This window comes from Columba livia, chromosome 4 (assembly GCF_036013475.1).
Source record: "Columba livia isolate bColLiv1 breed racing homer chromosome 4, bColLiv1.pat.W.v2, whole genome shotgun sequence".
Classification (NCBI taxonomy): Eukaryota; Metazoa; Chordata; class Aves; order Columbiformes; family Columbidae; genus Columba; species Columba livia.
Window position 1 is genome coordinate 29,414,106 of NC_088605.1, and position 17,311 is coordinate 29,431,416.

The 17,311-nt window shown below is 35.8% G+C and overlaps 1 protein-coding gene across 14 annotated transcripts in view; it reads right to left on the reverse strand.

The window, feature by feature from the left end:
- The window catches only part of CLOCK (clock circadian regulator), a 64,820-nt gene that overhangs the window by 37,794 nt on the left and 9,715 nt on the right, over positions 1 to 17,311 (reverse strand). For 5 of the 14 annotated variants that reach the window (XM_065060940.1, XM_065060938.1, XM_065060926.1 and 2 more), the window contains exons 2-4: positions 15,914 to 16,015; positions 12,464 to 12,551; positions 7,387 to 7,445 (exon numbers count right to left, since the gene is read on the reverse strand). The exons of 1 other annotated variant lie outside the window; for it this stretch is intronic. The gene's annotated coding sequence lies outside the window, so the exon portion shown is untranslated. The remainder of the gene's footprint in view (positions 1 to 7,386; positions 7,446 to 12,463; positions 12,552 to 15,913; positions 16,016 to 17,311) is intronic. 8 more of the 14 variants (XM_065060927.1, XM_065060932.1, XM_065060939.1 and 5 more) reach the window with 6 other exon arrangements.

Sequence of the window (17,311 nt, forward strand, 5' to 3'; positions counted from 1 at the left end):
ACAAGTGTTCAAAGGTCACGGGTCTGTCTCCACAATTCATTAGCCTTTTTTAAATACAATTAATTAGTGTATTTCTCTCTAGAGACTATGTCTTTTGTACACATTCAGTGCATGTTTTCAAACTTTTCTGCAACAAAGAAGGCTAGAAACTTACTCTGTTTAAGAAAGCCGAGTCCTCAATCAAAAACCTTAGCTGCTGCCTCGGATATACAAACTCAAAATACACAACATTGTTCAATCTGTAGCAAAATCACAAAAACTGGCAACACTGCAACTTCTGCACTACGCTGACTTATCACTCGAGGAGAGACAGTGAGTTACTGGGTGCCAACTTATTGCTTGGCCAAAGAAACAAGGTTCTAAATAAACCATCGGGTAGAAAGCCACAATCCAATCTAAGGTAATAGCAAAAGGTTCACACTATCTGATAAAACATTCTGTGTTTTAGACGGAAGGAATTTCTGTAACTTTAAGACAATTTTATTGTCAATACTGGTGTGCACATAAGTGATATTAAAAATCAATAAATTAAAATATAAAAAATATATAAATATAAATATAAAAATATATATAAAAATAAATAAAATTAAAAAATAAAAATAAAAGTGATATTAGAAATAAATTCAAAGATTGAACAAACTCTGACATTACACTACACTCTTTCTCATGACAGATGTACTGTCAGGACTGGACTGAAAAATGGATAGGACAAAAGTCAATGCATTGCTTGTCCTTAATTTTTTATATAGCCAGTGACTCAAACCCCTGTGTTTCCAGCTCTGCACCTTAATGGTAACATTGTTAAATATTTCTGAGGAAGAATCAGTATTGCCCTTACATTGTAAAAATGATGTTTCTATAAATGTTTTGATTTCATAAGCAATTTTTTCATGACTTTACACATTACAACCCTCAGACAATTAATGCAAGATCTCATATATTATCAAGTCAAATAATTTCACCCAGAAAAGATTACAGGAAGAATAGGAAACAATACAGTTTTCCAACACTACAGGGTTTTCAAACAGAAAGAGATTAACTTCCGTAGTACAACCTGATCTCTGTGACATAATCCTATTTTGCCAGGGGAACAAACTAGTTATTATAATCACCGAGGATCAGCTTTAGAGAAGATCTTGTTTAAAGAATCAAACTCCCAGCACGCCAGTCTGCGCTTCCACAGCATCTGATGCCCCAGCAGAGCTCTGCCACTAGTTACATGCCAGGGCAAGCAAGCCAAGGAGCAGAAAAGTCACACTGTGAGCAAACAGCTGAGCCAGAACCTGACTCCCAACATGTGCACAGCACCAGAAGCCCTGTTTACATTGTACAGATTCTGAAGATAATTATAAACATTCTTGATACTCCTTTCCAGAAACAAAGAAACATTTGCTTCTGATAATTTGGATTATGAACTTCTGGGGTTTTATTCTACTGGGACATACCACCTTAATGGGCAAGCAGAGATGCATCCATTAGGCTCACGACCTGAACAGTGCATCACTATCACTCATGTTTTCCGTTTTGCTCTTTGTTTCATAGGTTTATTTCCAGCCCAAACATCTTTTTTTTCTTCAGGTTTCTCTCTATTGGAGATGGGGTAGAAGGGAGAGCAGGAATAATTTACTTTGGTTTAGTTCCTCTCTAGTAACCATAGACTTCTGTAGAAAACAAGAAATCTTTAGACAGGTAAACCATAACCTGCTTTCTAATCAGGTATACATTTGGTCTAATAGAACATGCTAGCAGGTTTCAGGATACTTGCTCCTTTGCTTGCAATGGTATACACAGCAACAGAATGCAAATTAGGGTAAGGACTGATTGATCCTTTCTCACTAACCAAAGGCTATCTGTTAAAATACTATGTTTTTAAAACTGACATATGTCTCTTTCATTTTCTACCTAAAAAAAAAAAAAAGGCAAAACAAACAAAATTATCGGAAAATTGGGCTGAAAGGAATTCTAAGAAATGTCGTCCAAACTTCACAGCTGAAAAGGTTATTCTAGCACCTGGGAATAGGGATATATTGCAACCCTTTCTCTACCGTGTCAATAAATCAACTGCAATCTTGGTCTGTACTCATACAGAAGAGCTGACACATCCCAGAAGTACCATTTTCTGTAGCTGAACACTCTATAACCACAGGTTAGTGGTTATACACCTGCTTCACAGGAAAACAGAGTAGGAGAGGGCTGCTTCCAGCAGACATCCACACAACTTTATCTCAAATGGCCTTTTAATAGGAAAATTTGTGAGTGAAATTGAGACAAATGGTGGGCAGGGGTGTTTCCTCTAACCATGAGCTAGAGATGGAAATTGCAAACTGCATTCAGTCCCAAGTTCTTAGACACAGTTTGTCAGACAATTCTCTCCTGCATTCTTCGCGTATTATTCTGTCTCACCATCAGGAAAGAACTGTGCACTGTAACTTGGGACTGAATGCAGTTTGCAATTTCCATCTCTCTAGCTCATGGTTAGAGGAAACACCCCTGCCCACCACCCATCTGTTCCAGATATCTGGGCTCATCTCTGCTCAAACAGCTGTTCTGCTGCCACTCTTCTCTGGAGTCTGCAACTCCTTCCCCTTCCTCACAATAGAAATGGGCCCACGGCTCGCTCCACAATACAGTGCAGTCCTCTAATCTTGGTTCAAACTGCAGTGAAGATATGTGCAAGAAAGCTGTAAGAAGCCTCAGACTCTTTGGCTGGGCTACGTTGAAGCCTAGCCCATGCCTGTCCATGTACCCCACTGATTTGGCTTCTGACTTGCTGATTTGACTTCTCGACTTGTCCTCACATGTGCCTCGTCACCAGAATGTGCTGGTGATCTTGCTCTTGCTGGAGCCCAGCTGCCCTGCCCTGGGAGCAGCTGCCCTTCCACTCCCTGGGAGGGACTGGGGAATCACTCAGCAGGTCACTGGCCTTCTAACAAAACTGGTCCTTGGCAGTGGGGTGCTGAAGCACTCCCCAGTCTGTTTTCCCCCTTCAGCCCTTTCCAGGCTTCCTACATTATCTTTGCCTTTTAGGATCCAAATTAATCAAACTAACTACATCTGAGGTGCTGTTTATGTGCTCTCTTCAAGCTATTAACAAAGATATCAAAAGAAAGTTATTATAATACTGATTTTCAGAGCTTGTCAGTGAATATGCTCCCTGTCACAGAAAAGCATAAAGGATAATCAGAAAGTAGTACAAACCTAACTAAGTTTAGGATAAAAATTTGAAAGGTAGCATTTAATGACCTGGCCATCAGAAACAATTGATATTATCCTGTATTCTCATTTAAAGTATTTTCTCGGTCCTTTGTATTCACAGTTCCTTACTGGATATTCATTTCAACAACAAAGCCATTAAGTGTGGCAGAAATAATGCTTGTAAATCCTGTGCAACTAGTCTGTACAAGAGTACACGATCGGCTACACGATACATTATTTATAAAGCTTCACCCTGTTTCTTGCCACCCTTCCTTGGCTTTCACTGGAGCAGAGCAGCGCTTCAGCTCTGGCCACACACTGAAGCAGATTTGTGAAATGAGGTGTTTAAAACAACCCACATATCTCACAGTTTTAAATACAATCTTTATTATGTTGTTCTTCTTAAGAAGTGTGGCTTCAGGTACCTTTCAAATTGGCATAGGTGATCAACAGTACTCCTTTACAAAGAAGAGCAGGTTAGACTTAAGTGGATGCATTGTATTTGCACATCTAAAACACAACTTAGCCCATCATCAAGCCTCACTGAAAAATACACCTACTGCCTCCTGAAGCAGTGCTGAACAAAAAACAGTACTTCACAACATGAGTTTTAATCAAGAGAAGCTAACCTGTTAATGTTACAATTCAAAGCAGAACATCTTCACGTCTGTGTAAATCTCCGTTTCCCTTAATGGAATTCTGGGCAGAAAAAACCTGAAGCCAGCCAGCTCAAGCACAGATTCTAAATTAATGTCCACTGTGCTGTGGAAAAAAATGCTGTAAATTGTGTAAAATCTGGAGATTCTGCTATTTGCTCCACCAAGTGGAATCTAAACTTTGTACATTTTACAATAAACAGATAAAGTCCCAGCTCCCTTCTTCCAGGTTCTTACATGAAACTGAGAGGGCAAGCAATTGACAGGGTTTTTTTCTGAAGTTCAAAAGGGGAAAAAATACTACACACACATGCTCAAAAATTGAATTCCCACTGAATATCATTAATTATCCCAGAAAAACATCTGCTACATACAAAATAATGATTTTCTACAGAAAAAAAAAAAAAGTTACCAGCCAAAAAAAGAAAAAAAAATTCTTCACTGGATAACTTCTCAATACCAACAGAAATTTAAGGAAAAACTTTGAAATAGGGTACCAAGATGCCTAGCCTGGAGTTACAACACTTTGAAATTATTCATTCAATTACAAATGTGCATATTTATGAAACAGAACATTAGCCATTTTAAGTGTTTTGTATCAGATACCGATATTAGTTTCAACAACAATTTTTCTAATATGGTTTGTCACATTCTCCTCAGAGGGTAAATAATACCAAGCATACTAATAAATCTGACCAAGAAGGAAAAAGTAAATACTCTTCCTAGACTGAAAAATATAGATGAAAGTTCACCAAGTAATGAGATAGATCAAAGAGTTAAACATAGTTTTTCATGTACCCTTATAACAAGAGGGAAGAATGTCTAGATATAGAAAGTCAACTAATTTTTGAAAACTATCCTGGAGAAAATTTATTACCAAATGCAACAGACATAATTATTACACATTCAAAGCACAACACCACCAAGTAAATTCTTCTTCCATTCCATACAAAATTTCTTCTTGGTGCTGACATAAACTTGTGTATAAATTTAGAAATTAGACTTTACAATTATTATTACTGCAACAAAAACAAACACTCATTTCTCTCCACTACCATTAGTTGGGCAGAAAAACATCAACCTACATGTTAGGTGAGCACCTCAACTGCCAGACTTTTAGTGTGCATATGTGTGTTGCAAGGTGGGAAATGTGGCTAAAAAGTAGTTTTTGAAATTCACATAAATAAATCTTTCCAAAATTCTATCCTAGACCAGAAAAATCTACCTAATGAAAATGTATTAGTTTTTATATCCAAATGAACACTTATACTTTTTACATATCTCATTCTTGCATTCTAATGTCTTCAACAATTCAAGAAGCCAAGAGATGGCCAAGAGGGTCTGTAAGAAGTTATGGAAGTTATTTCTGTACCCAATGGCTTTATAGTCTATTTAGGAGAAATTTTAAGGATGTAGCTATGAGCCTTGAAACAGTTTTGCTTGATTTATAATCTACTTCACCCTTAAGACACAACCAACTATTTCATATCAACAGCTTATTCCTTTACAATGCCGTTATCTAGCACATCCAGAACCATCTTACCGCTTCTCAGTTACACACACATTAAAAAGAAATGCAGGGGGCAGAGGGGAAATAGCATGCCGTGCCAGACAACTCGGTGAAATGAACTCAAGTTTTGTTGTTGTTGCTGTTGTTTTTGTTTGTTTGTTGGTTGGTTTTCGGGTTTTTTTAAATACAACAAGGAAAAACTTATTCCTAACTGATGGATGGGATGATCACCTAGGTTGTGAGAGAAACAAAGCAATTTCTCTGAATCAGTCCACAGGTGAAAAACTAACACATGCAAGATAGCAAGACATATAGACATATAGACATATAGACATATAGACAGCAAGACATATAGACATATAGACATATAGACATATAGACATATAGACAGCAAGACATATAGATAGCAAGACATATAGATTCATGCAGGTAACTACACAGCTACAGATACTAGGCATTTCACAGCCTAACAGTTTTTTATATTTGTAAGCACTTTTACCAAACTCCTTGGTAAAGGTGAAACTTTTCATAATGTTAGCGTTTGATCACTACTTTGCCCACTCATTTCCACACCAATATTAAATTCCCTCTTTTCTGCTAGCATTAGTATCCATGATCCCACAGCCAACACAGCCTAAAACTGGTCCAGCCTAGAACTAACCCAAATATTGTTTCATTTAGCTAAATCAACTATATTTGTAACACCATATGGCTGCTCAAAAGTTGTGTTGGCACAGGAGAAGGGAAACAGTGAATCACCAGGTTAGACATCTTCTGGCAACAATGCTTTTTCATGCTGACCTGCGCCATGTGTTAAATTACAGCCAGAAAACAAAATCAAGAAAAATTAGATTCAAATTTGTGCTCAAAGAAACGAGTGTTATAGCTACTACTTGAGAAGTCTGCTTTGTATTTAAATGAAACAGCTGTACTCTCCCATACATGGCTGCATCTCATGTGGCAAGCTGGGACAAATTAAATTGCTGGATAGAAAGAAGTTTCTTTATATACAGTGATCCAGACTCATGGATCAGCTTCCGGGTATGAAAACAAATCTAGAACTCAGCCTTAAAGTCAATGGGAAACTCAAGCAAAATGTAAAACACAGGAGTATATATACCTGACATGCTGCTAAGTAGTTATCAACTTCTCTATCAAACAACATATTAATTAGCATGAACTGTGACTGTTCTAAGATGATACTCAGCACAGATACTTATACAAGGGTATTCACCTAAATGAATAATATGAAACTAAGAAAAATTAATGGAAGAATTATTTATTTCAACAACAGCTACTTGTAACTCTCAGAATTGTACAAGTGTACCAAATGGACATAAATAAAAAAAATATTAAGTCAGTTGCTAACAGCAATGACCAAGAACAACTGACAGGTGTTTCAGAAAGCTAATATTTAACCTGAAACTTAATTATCTGTCTCATGCAGAAATGCAAACATGTAAATAAAACACTTCAAAAATATTTAGTGATAGGCATAATTTTTTTTCCAAGTTAATTGCACAACCCTCTATTTGCACAGCTGTGGAAGTGATTCTGATGCTTATATTTCCCAGTGCGGGTGACTCATTCACAGCTAAATTATTCTGTAAAACTTCTGTGAAGAGTAGACTGTTTGACTGCCTGAAGAACACAGTAGGCAGTGCACTTCACTAGAGAGTGTCTTCATAAAGCAAGAAGTGAGACTTCACATTCCTGTTTCCATACAACGAGAGAGTAGGAACATTTTAAGCATCAACAATGAAGCGCAGTCCAAGTCAGAAATTACCAAATGAGCAGCTCCTCCTTCCCACTTCCCCCCACTCCTTTCCCCTGGAAGTCCTGCACATCATCCTAGAGAACAGAAAGTGATTTAAAAAAAGGTAGTAGAAAAACAGAATGAAAGAAAATAAGGGAAACACTAGGGGATGCTAACTTCAGTGCATTCAAAAAATGTTGTGGCAAAATACACTTCTGTATTAGCATGCTTATGTTCATAAGAGTAACAAGATTTAACAGAAGACTTACTTTTCTAAAATTCTGGTGTCTGCTAGTGGATCCTTCAGTTTTTCCCTCAATACAAATACCTGTTATAGAAAGGGCAAGTTTATACATTAAACAAAATTTCAATACTACAGTTACAGAATTCTAAATCCTTGCATTACACTACTCCTTAATTGCATTAAACAAAATACTAGTTACTCTTTCGTCAGAATTTTCAATATAACAATCCAGGCTCAACTGGAATTACAGTGATTGCAAAACTTGAGATACAGGACAAGTACTTCATATTATGTAGGCAAGAAATACCTTAATGGAAAAGGGAAAAAAAATAGTTAAAAAAAAAAAAAAAAGTTTTGCAGTTGGTACAGAGAAGAAACAGCTAAACTGTTATCTTGGCTAAAGAAACAGAAAAAGGCAAGGCAGAAAGACTTTACTTTTCTTGTCCCTGAACTATTTGCAAGACACTTTGTAACCACTTCTGGGATAGATGTGAGGTATTCTTCCACCACCACTCTATAAGCAAGAATCAAAAGGAAATGGAACATCAGCCAGCATTTAGTCAATAACTGGACTTGCTCAGGCAGGAAAGACAATGCATCATTATAACAAAAGGAATTGTACTTCATGAGCTAAGCAGAAACAGCAATGCAGCGCTAGAAAAAAACATATTAACTCTACATTTATTTTACTGTAACCATTCTGCATATATATTCTTGTATATATTGAAATAAAAAATAAAATCTTTACTTAAGTATTCAACTATTAGAGCACTGAATACACCTTCATTTCTGAATGTTTAAAGAAAAATTACATTTTGAAGTAACACTGTAACATTTAGCCACCTATTTTTTAGCATTGTGTTTCTAAAATATTATCAATTTATGTAGATATCTAATGTGCTCAAATTCTTTCTTCATTCTCCTGAGCAGCAGCAGTGTGCATTCCTCCTTTGTGGCTTGCTACTGACATGAACAGAAGCTTTCAGAGCTTGTGCTGACTAAGCAAGCCCAGAAAACCTACTGAATTCACCTTCTGAGGGTCACCAGAGAAGCAGCAGAAGACCACTAACAAATTCTTTCTTCCCCTAGATCAGTGTGATCTTCAAAATGTTTGGCCTAGTCAATTTACTTGTAAATTTAGTAGACTCATTATGATTACAATATTACTCTTCAAGCATTTGCAATTTTTTTTAATGAAGGCTTTTTGGACCTTGTAGATTAATTCACCACTTTTAGAAAAAATTCTGTCAATTATTTCCCATTCCCCCAGCTGTTTCAAAAGTATTTTAAGATCATAATACTGATTGAAAGACAAAACATAACTGAGAAATTTCTAAACCAATCTTTTTTAAGCATTGCTGCTACCATATTTAAGATAAGAATTTTTAAGATTAGGTATGGGGAAAAATAAGGTCACAGATTCAGCTCCTTTTTTATTTTTGGAAATTCAGATTCTGTCCTGATATTTCCTTATAAACTTTTAAAAGTTTCAAATGAAACCTCAAAGTTATTTGAGAACTAGTAGTCCCTTTTACCATCTACGATACTCAACATGTAATCATATCAGCTGCTTAGGGCCATAGTACATTTGCATGACTTCAAACTCTTTTCCTCAGCTTTTTTCTTTTTCTCTTTTACCACTTCTTAAGCTTTTCTTTCATAGAATGATCAGATCACACTATTTCTATCTACCAAACCACATGTTTCACTATGCTTACTTCTTGCCCCTCAAAGCTTTCTCTGCACTCTCAAGTTCTTAACACCTCCCAAATTAGTATCACCATATTTTATTTGCAAACATTTAGAACCTTCCTTTCCAGGTCATTACTGAAGATGCTAAAATTAGCACTGCTTAAAAGACTGCCATCTCAACTAGCAAGTAGGACCTAGTTAAAAATAAAGTTGCACTAGATGTATTTTTTTTACACAATATTTTAAATTAAAGCAAATGCAGTAATCCACTCCATACGGGCTCTTTTCCCACTTCATTAATAGAACCTGACTTAGATCATCCAGCACTTAAGCCCTGAAAAGAAACATTAAGAAAATATTTATAAAAGCATTACAGTCAATTCCATTTTCAATTAAAATAACAGTTAACAAAAAGTAAAACTACAAACAGGTTAAATGGCAATTTTCTTGTGCTCAGAACATTGTGAATATGGTTTCAATGACCCAGGATCTTGCTAGCAGCCTATTTAGCACTTGTACCGAGGAATGGGATTCCAAGAGCTACCAATATTCACAGGAAATCCTGAAACTAATATAAATTACATGTTAAGGCCACATGCTAACAGAGTAACTGAAAACAGCTGTACCATATTTAAGCACGTACTAAGGTTTGAAACAGTTTAGTGATCCCTAACACACTAAAAAATATGCAAATAGAGTAAGAATTAAATACACTTCAACATAACGTGCAATATTCATAAGGCAAGATTACTTAAAATAATGAGGACTTGCTGTTTTACAATTCTCATGTTTGACTGTCAACATCTTTATTCATTTTAAAATTGAGGCTTGTACCTGTCTCAATGAGGCCTCCTCCCAAAGCTGCTATATAAAGCAGCTGAGTACAAAATTTTGATTTTCACTTAATGCATTATATTTTTTGCTAGCTAAAGTGCTACTTACAAATACAGCAGTAATAATTGCTCTTTTAGTTGAATGGAGAGATGCTTAAGCCTAGGAGAATAAAACATGCCAACTTTTATAATACGTTAATGCTAGTTACAACATGAGCGAATAGACTGAGTAAGTAACACTGCAAATAATTCAGTTTGGAAAAAAATCATTGGCTTTAATTATAAAAATATAGTTCTCCAAAATGCTGCTGATACTTGTGCTACTACAACCTCAGATTTCTTTTCATGATTATACGAAAGGGTTGTTGTTTTAAATGTCTCTATCAATATAAATCTTAATTGAATATTGGAAATTTTCTGGAAAAAATGTTGAAAGCTAAGGCCTAGATTCTGCAAAGATCTAATAAACAAGAAATATAAGTGAGTTTATAATCACTGGCTTAGACATGCAAGATATTACACTAGTAGTAAGTGTGCAAAATTCTTGGGAAGCTCTGAACTAAAAATTACACAGCGCGGATGGGGAAAACTCTTACAACTGTTACTTCAAGATAAAGTGAGTTAACATTGGCAGCTAAATATTACTTATATTTTCAAAACCTTAACACCTGCCACCTACAACCTCACACTGAGGAATTCAGTCCAGGTGAAAGAAAGAAGTAATCTGTCTTTATTCATGACAGCTCAATGCACAGAAAAATCATAGTAACTGCAAAAACCTGTGCAGACCATCTCTTTTTCATTTATTGTCTTGCTCCTATTTAATGACTACAATAAAACACTGGACTTTTTTTTTTTTTCATTGTAGATGAGCAGCTCAATCAGAACATGTGGGGTGGGAAGTATACACATTTTAGAATTCTGTATAAAAAGAATGAAATGAAAGAAATCAGGAGATGCCTATTTTTAACAATTTAAGAAAATCAACAGGGAACAAAAACAGACTAAACAATCAACATTTCAGAAGGCAAGTATGACTTAGCTCATTCACTGTGACTTGTATTTATCTGTTTCCTTGACAGTTTGTATGAACACAAGTTGACAAGAACATTCATGGCACTCTGAAAGCTGTAAATATTAGCACTGAACCTTATAACTGGATTTGTGGAATAGATACAGATCATAGATGTCCATCACCCTCATCTACTAACCGATAACCAAAGTGAACAATTTTGGTTATGTCTCCATTAGCAAGTAATTTGGAGCAGCAGAAATGGATCAGTAGATAAAGCAGCTGGTGCTGACACTCCTATGCTAGCTGTTCAAGAGGGTTTGTTTTGGATTGGATTTCACTTAGTCTCCAGAAGCAAACATCACCATCACACAGGCCATTCAAAGTTTTCCAGGGATTTAATAACTGATTATTATAACCTGCATGACCCTGGCAGAGACAGAAGAGCACTTGAAACCTGCAGCAAAACTTAGAAACTAGTTTTCCAGGTAAGCAATGTAGTTCAAACCCTGAGCAAGATTGTAGTAATGGAAGATAATCAAGAGATTATCTCTAAAATTGTCTAAATGATCCAAATCAAAATGGCAATGGCAAATCACAGGAATGGTATCCTACCTTTCCAAACCAGAGTAAACAAAGCAGGTGTCATCTCACAAAACAGAATACCACAAACAAGGAAAAAAAAAAAAAAAAAAAAAAAAAAAGGAAAGAGATCATAGTACATGGCATCCTACTGTCTACCATAAAAGTAATTTACTTCCCCTGTTTCAGAATTCAGCACTATCACTTTGGCTTCATTTCACTTGGTTTTATTTCTTCACTCCATCTTTTATGTCTTCTTTTTTTCTTTTAAATATTTTATTTCTCCCTTATTTCTTTCAGATTTTTTTCTCATTTATTTATTTATTTCATCCTATAACCTGTGTTAATTAACACAGCAAGAGAAAACTAAAGATTCTGGCACCTCTGAGCTTTCAGACAGAGCCTTCAGTGTTGTTTTTTTCCCCTGGAAATTCACACAGTGTAGACTGACACAAGCACTGATTTAACTTGCCCTAACTCAGACAAAATTTAAAAGGGCTAAAGATGAACATGTGTTTCCTTCAATCATTCAAATTGATCCCTAAATCCAGCACTAAGCAACTATGTGAATTAAGAAAAAGCAGATTAATGATACAAGAATATCAGTCTACTATAAGACTGAAGTTAGCCTGGTTCTAAATATCATCTCAGAGAACAGCCACAGGAACACCATGACAGAAATGCTAATGGAAACAATGAAGCAACTTATATCATGGAAGAACTTCATTACAGAAACACTAGATAAAAATATATTCGGCTTATACACAGCTTTTTACCCTAGGAGTAAAGCCAGGAATATATTGCTTAATCTTTGTCTTTTTTTTTTTTTTTTTTTTGTCTTTCTGAGCTAATGTCATTTGTTTATATAATAATTTAATCTTCTAGATTTTAGGTTAAATGCCAGTTTCTCTTAGTGTTCTAAGTTTAAACAGGATTTTGTCACACGTGATTAACTCATTAGTTAGAATAATCAAGAGACTCACCTAGTTTCAATTACATTCAATATACAGCATCCAAGTAATTTTCCAGAAGAGTTTTGCAAATGAAAAAATGGGCTTCACTCTGCATTTGCTAAAATTTAGATGAAAAGCAAATCAGATCTCTTTAAAGCAACTCCTAAAGAAACATTGTCTTTTAAGAAAAACAAAAAACAATCCATGAAACAACACTATACATATTGTCACATGTACATAAATTGAAAATTTGAAGTATAATGAGAATCCTTTTCATTTCAGAAGCTTCCTTCTGTGTGGACCTGGGCTTCAAAACAAAACCCAGAATTTACACATAATTATGGTTTTAATAACAAAAATTCAGTTAGCAGAAATTTTCATCAACATTCAATACAACTTATTCCACTACATTTTTTTAAACCTATTAAGCAATTACAGAATTTTAATACAAATTCAGTACTACATTTTTAATCCATAAAAATCTAAGAAGCAATAAATCATTCAATTTATTCTTATACTGAACAGAAATTCCATCTTCCTGTGACTCGTGAACATCAGACGCTCCTGGGTCATTTCAACACAAAACAAAAGAAAAATTGAAAAGAAGGTTCAGTGCAGTCCTATGCTAAGCAAAAGGGAAGCGTTGAAACATTAAAATAATGCTCCACACTGTACATTCTAGTTTCAGCAAACTAGCAATCTAGCAATTGGAGATTGGAACTAGCAATCTCCAACCTCTCTTGTAAATCTGTTTCCATTTGTTTCATAATTTGAATCTTTAGACAAACAAGGTGGTCAACAACTCCACTACTTTATTTCATTAATTTAAGTCAACTCCTCTGAAACCAAATGTAAAACCTAGGATCTCTTAGCTTGCTCAGAAACAATCTCTTTTTTTCCTTTATAACTCAGGAACCAAGAGACCATTTTCAGATCATTAGCTCTCTATACCTTACTAAACAAATTTTGATCTAATGAGTCGCAATTTTTCTTCAGTGTGATAGGCAGAACAGCCCAAACAATTACAACCAACATAACTAACTGCCCTACAATACTACATTTTCCATTCCTTGTGGATGGGCTCTGATGATGCTGCTGCTACTCCTTATTCATTGCACTTCCACAGTAGGCATGTAAGAACAAACCTGAATAAGACAATGCTTTGACTTCACTGTTGTCCTGAGTAAATGTGTTTTTGCACAAGCAGTTACATGGCCACATTTCCAGAGAAGCAGAGAGGCACTACTGCAAGCACTCACACATGCACACAAGTCAGTGAGAGTACAAAAACTTCCAATTCTCTCTTCTATTTCTACAAATCAGTGTCAAAAGTATTTTCTCTCTATCTAGTTATTTGCTTTTCACGCTTTGATGCAAACATTAAGAAAAAATGTATAAAAAGATATTTTTATATATGTAAATACAAAAGATCTGCAACTTAAGAACAGTTTTAGACTGAGGATTTTCAGCAGAAATTTTAAAAATGCCCTGAGGAAGATATACAAGTAAAAAGAAAATGGCCCATGAAGAGACAAGCAGTAAATAAAGCTGAAGTACACCCTGGAAGGCATAAATTCTTAATAAAACAAAGCAATCCTTATGGTCTTAAAAGGTTACTTGAAAAGTAACATCCTAGATGCAAAGCACACATAAGTTTTCAGGATGCTCAAAGATAAGTCTTTTGTAACTTTTAACCACACACAACATGCATTGTTCAAAACAATCTATTTTATAATATTACTATGTGTTCTGAACACAAAATCAGCAATAAAGAAAAAAATGAAAGAATACAGAAAAGTTGAATCAAAAATGTACAACAGTTATGGAAATATACTACTGAAATAGCATTTGAAGGACAGCATCAACGTGGGGATGTGGGGGGACAGTACCTGACATTACACTGTAGTGGAGGAGATTAGGGCTGTTTACCTCTCACAGTCCAGCTAGAACATGCCCAGTAGCTCTGTCTGGTTATGACTAAAAGGATTTAGAATATATCTACTCCATCTGATTTACACAGATGAAACGGATTTATTAATAGCTAAATCACTGAACTGGTACAAACCATATTTTCAGAAATCTACCGTGCTGCATAATGTAAGAGTTTGGGATGGCACAAAAAAAACAGTCTGATACTGGAGCATAACAGTTTAAGTTTCCTCCTAAAACCTAAAGTACTTGTTCTAATATATGCAGGTGCTTTATTTTTTCCAGCAGTAAGATTTTCACTGCATTTTGAATCAAGAAAACAGCACGCTCCTCCCCCTCACCTCATTCTCAGACACAGGCTGACTTTTGGTAAACCTCTAGCTGAAGCAGATATATAACACAAAGAATTACTGCTCAACAATTTAAGTCTTGTGAAATTATAAACAACTAAAACCAGAGTCACAGAACAGAAAGTGTTAAGCATCATTGACTACAAGCCCTGCTAATTGTAACTCCATTCACTTTCCTTTGTGCACGATCAAAAATCTCCAGTGCATGATAAGCCATTAGGAATACAGCAAGATTTTCTGCCAGCAAGACAAAATAATCCAGTTGCAGCAAGACTGGGACACTGTCTGAATAAATCAGTTTCCTGAGGTTTTTTTGACCCAGTCAAAAAACAATGGAACATCTTAAAAAGTTTAACAGTATCTACTTACAAAGAAAAAGCACATAAACACATACATGAAGACTACAGGGCAGTGTGGCTGCTATCCTCATGACACATCGAATCAGAACCCCTTTGTCACTCATAAAACAAACCTTAAGCAAACTTCTCTGACTGTCATGTGCTTCTCTTTGCATGACTATGGATGTACAAAGCAGTCAAGTAACCTTACTGCAAGGTAAGACAGGAACAAATCTTGCACAGATGGCAATCTGCACCTCCTGGCCCATCTTCAGCTGGACAGTACATAGCATTGAACCAAGGCAGCAGGGAGATGCAACTCATTCACAAATAAGATGTGAACAGAGATATTGCTACTTGAACCGATTAAGATGCATTCTTTTGCTTTCTATATATTCTTACATTAATGGATACTAAGCCCACATCCACTTTAAAAAGAGCATCTAAAAAAAAAAAAAAAAGCCAAACAACACACCCACACCAAAAAAAGCTGTAAGCATGGCAATACATAAGCTCATACACTGCAACACATCCCTGGGAGAGATATTAATTCAGTCTCCAGATACCACAGCACCACTTTAGCACAGTGCCTTGCTGGGGACAGTGCCATCATGAGGTCTGGTTTTTCTCCCCTTCTAGTTTCCAAGGCAGCTCAGGTACAGCCAGTTCAATTGTTTCATTCCATGCTCCAGTGTACAGGACAAAAGCTTATTAGAAGCTTATCTGAAGTTTATTTTTGCCCCCACACAACATTAATTTCAGTGTCAAATTGAAGCAGAATGTCTACCTTGCCTAAGTTTGAAAAAGACATACTTCTGTTTAAAGCATTACTGTGCTAGTAGCAATAAAATCTACATACTTACTTAAACTACCCAGAAATGCATTGTGCCTTGTAGAGTGGGCGGATAGCATTAGTAGTCCAAATGTGAAGTCATCTGCGCAAAAGTCTTCTTTGGCACAGTCTTCTGAAAAACAACAACAAAAAAACCCCACAGCTCTATAAAGATGAATCCATTCAAAACAACTTTTAGAGGCGAGCCTTTGATTTCTGCTCTCTATTCTCTCCTGCCATTTCAGTCACTTCCTTTCCATCCCTAAACTGTCCACAATTTTACTTTCCAATTCCTCAATTCAACATAAAGAAGTAAATACACATGAAGGAGAACTTCAAAACTGCATACCACCTTTTACACAGCTCTGGCACTGCCCAAATTCCAGATCTGAGAGACAAATCCAACAGCCTAATGGTAACATTACAGTTCTAACACACTGCCTACAAAACATTAGTATTACAATTATTATACTAAAATTGCTTCAGGTTATATTATGACCTTGCAGAACATCAATAACACACCAGGCAAATTTCTGGAAAGAAAATGCATCAATACAATCTTAACTGTGTGTATGTACTTTGGGTCAAACAGGAGATGTGATCTACCTCAGAACAGCTTAAAACTCAGAGAACACAGCACACAACAGCATAAGACTCAAACACCTTCCCCTCACTAATGAAAAATTAATTTCAGTAACCTGTACTGAAGCTAACCATACAACAGATATTTCTATACACAAACACTCTACTTAATCCACAAAGAAATAGCTCTCCGTCTGTTACAGATCACAAATTCTGCATCCCTACATGCAGTGCTCTGTTTTAAATATGCAGGCACCAATTTTGTAACATAATCTCACTGCTGACAATCCTGCTGGGAAAACTACTGCTAGTTAGCACCACTGATACTTCCTATTCAGCACTCCCATGTGGCAAAGTATATCCTTTCAGATATACATAAATCTATTTTCTTCCGTTGTACACAAGGATAGGCAGATTTGCTTTGACATACGACAACAAAAAATAGAAACATCAAAACCCTTGCTGTTTACCACCTTGTCCCCCAGTACATGTAACACAGAAAGAAGCAGCTGTCAAGCTGGGGAGGAAGAATGCCAATGATTGAAGAAGGTCTACTGAACAAGTCTAATGGAATAAGAAAGGTAGATCATTATCATCTACTTATCTACTCTACAGTAAAATTAAATATTCTTATGTTAGAAGTCAATGTTTTGAATCAAATAGCAGTATACAGGTAAGAAAAGGCAAACTATAGGGGGCAGGAAAACTGCCTAGGTGCCATTTAAAAATAACAATCTATACAAGCTTATGAGAGATTATTTTTCATGTCTTATGCTGGCAATACAAAGATTAACATAACTCAGTGTAATCAATCACAAATTTAATTGTCCCTATAAAGGTAGTACCA